The sequence below is a fragment of the Mus caroli genome, unplaced genomic scaffold, assembly GCF_978045245.1.
Source record: "Mus caroli unplaced genomic scaffold, Mus_caroli_1 scaffold_25, whole genome shotgun sequence".
In the NCBI taxonomy this organism is placed as follows: Eukaryota; Metazoa; Chordata; class Mammalia; order Rodentia; family Muridae; genus Mus; species Mus caroli.
This window is the reverse complement of record NW_028227280.1, coordinates 1,709,145-1,712,218: the sequence shown is the minus strand read 5'-3', so window position 1 is coordinate 1,712,218 and position 3,074 is coordinate 1,709,145.

Genomic DNA, 3,074 nt, shown 5'->3' with positions numbered 1-3,074 from the left:
AAATTCTAAGTTTTTCAGTGCAACTCACTCATATACTATGTACTACACTGTGTGTTTCTTAAATTCTAAGTTTTTCAGTGCAACTCACTCATATACTATATACTACACTGTGCGTTTCTTGTATTCTAAGTTTTTCAGTGCAACTCACTCATATACTATGTACTACACTGTGCGTTTCTTATATTCTAAGTTTTTCAGTGCAACTCACTCATATACTATGTACTACACTGTGCATTTCGTGTAATGCTGGTTTTTCAGTAAATTCTAAGTTTTTCAGTGCAACTCACTCATATACTATGTACTACACTGTGCGTTTCTTATATTCTAAGTTTTTCAGTGCAACTCACTCATATACTATGTACTACACTGTGCGTTTCTTATATTCTAAGTTTTTCAGTGCAACTCACTCATATACTATGTACTACACTGTGCGTTTCTTATATTCTAAGTTTTTCAGAGCAACTCACTCATATACTATGTACTACACTGTTCGTTTCTTATATTCTAAGTTTTTCAGTGCAACTCACTCATATACTATGTACTACACTGTGCGTTTCTTATATTCTAAGTTTTTCAGTGCAACTCACTCATATACTATGTACTACACTGTGCGTTTCTTAAATTCTAAGTTTTTCAGTGCAACTCACTCATATACTATGTACTACACTGTGTGTTTCTTAAATTCTAAGTTTTTCAGTGCAACTCACTCATATAATATGTACTACACTGTGCGTTTCTTATATTCTAAGTTTTCAGTGCAACTCACTCATATACTATGTACTACACTGTGCGTTTCTTATATTCTAAGTTTTTCAGTGCAACTCACTCATATACTATGTACTACACTGTGCATTTCGTGTAATGCTGGTTTTTCAGTAAATTCTAAGTTTTTCAGTGCAACTCACTCATATACTATGTACTACACTGTGCGTTTCTTATATTCTAAGTTTTTCAGTGCAACTCACTCATATACTATGTACTACACTGTGCGTTTCTTATATTCTAAGTTTTTCAGTGCAACTCACTCATATACTATGTACTACACTGTGCGTTTCTTATATTCTAAGTTTTTCAGTGCAACTCACTCATATACTATGTACTACACTGTGCGTTTCTTATATTCTAAGTTTTTCAGTGCAACTCACTCATATACTATGTACTACACTGTGCGTTTCTTAAATTCTAAGTTTTTCAGTGCATCTCACTCATATACTATGTATTACACTGTGCGTTTCTTATATTCTAAGTTTTTCAGTGCAACTCACTCATATAATATGTACTACACTGTGCGTTTCTTATATTCTAAGTTTTTCAGTGCAACTCACTCACATACTATATACTACACTGTGCAATTCGTGAAATGCGGGTTTTTCAGTAAATTCTAACTTTTTCAGTGCAACTCACTCATATACTATGTACTACACTGTGCGTTTCTTATATTCTAAGTTTTTCAGTGCAACTCACTCATATACTATGTACTACACTGTGCGTTTCTTATATTCTAAGTTTTTCAGAGCAACTCACTCATATACTATGTACTACACTGTTCGTTTCTTATATTCTAAGTTTTTCAGTGCAACTCACTCATATACTATGTACTACACTGTGCGTTTCTTATATTCTAAGTTTTTCAGTGCAACTCACTCATATACTATGTACTACACTGTGCGTTTCTTAAATTCTAAGTTTTTCAGTGCAACTCACTCATATACTATGTACTACACTGTGTGTTTCTTAAATTCTGTTTTTCAGTGCAACTCACTCATATACTATATACTACACTGTGCGTTTCTTATATTCTAAGTTTTTCAGTGCAACTCACTCATATACTATGTACTACACTGTGCGTTTCTTATATTCTAAGTTTTTCAGTGCAACTCACTCATATACTATGTACTACACTGTGCATTTCGTGTAATGCTGGTTTTTCAGTAAATTCTAAGTTTTTCAGTGCAACTCACTCATATACTATGTACTACACTGTGCGTTTCTTATATTCTAAGTTTTTCAGTGCAACTCACTCATATACTATGTACTACACTGTGCGTTTCTTATATTCTAAGTTTTTCAGTGCAACTCACTCATATACTATGTACTACACTGTGCGTTTCTTATATTCTAAGTTTTTCAGAGCAACTCACTCATATACTATGTACTACACTGTTCGTTTCTTATATTCTAAGTTTTTCAGTGCAACTCACTCATATACTATGTACTACACTGTGCGTTTCTTATATTCTAAGTTTTTCAGTGCAACTCACTCATATACTATGTACTACACTGTGCGTTTCTTAAATTCTAAGTTTTTCAGTGCAACTCACTCATATACTATGTACTACACTGTGTGTTTCTTAAATTCTAAGTTTTTCAGTGCAACTCACTCATATAATATGTACTACACTGTGCGTTTCTTATATTCTAAGTTTTCAGTGCAACTCACTCATATACTATGTACTACACTGTGCGTTTCTTATATTCTAAGTTTTTCAGTGCAACTCACTCATATACTATGTACTACACTGTGCATTTCGTGTAATGCTGGTTTTTCAGTAAATTCTAAGTTTTTCAGTGCAACTCACTCATATACTATGTACTACACTGTGCGTTTCTTATATTCTAAGTTTTTCAGTGCAACTCACTCATATACTATGTACTACACTGTGCGTTTCTTATATTCTAAGTTTTTCAGTGCAACTCACTCATATACTATGTACTACACTGTGCTTTTCTTATATTCTAAGTTTTTCAGTGCAACTCACTCATATACTATGTACTACACTGTGCGTTTCTTAAATTCTAAGTTTTTCAGTGCAACTCACTCATACACTATGTACTACACTGTGCGTTTCTTATATTCTAAGTTTTTCAGTGCAACTCACTCATATACTATGTACTACACTGTGCATATCGTGTAATGCTGGTTTTTCAGTAAATTCTAAGTTTTTCAGTGCAACTCACTCATATACTATGTACTACACTGTGCGTTTCTTATATTCTAAGTTTTTCAGTGCAACTCACTCATATACTATGTACTACACTGTGCGTTTCTTATATTCTAAGTTTTTCAGTGCAAC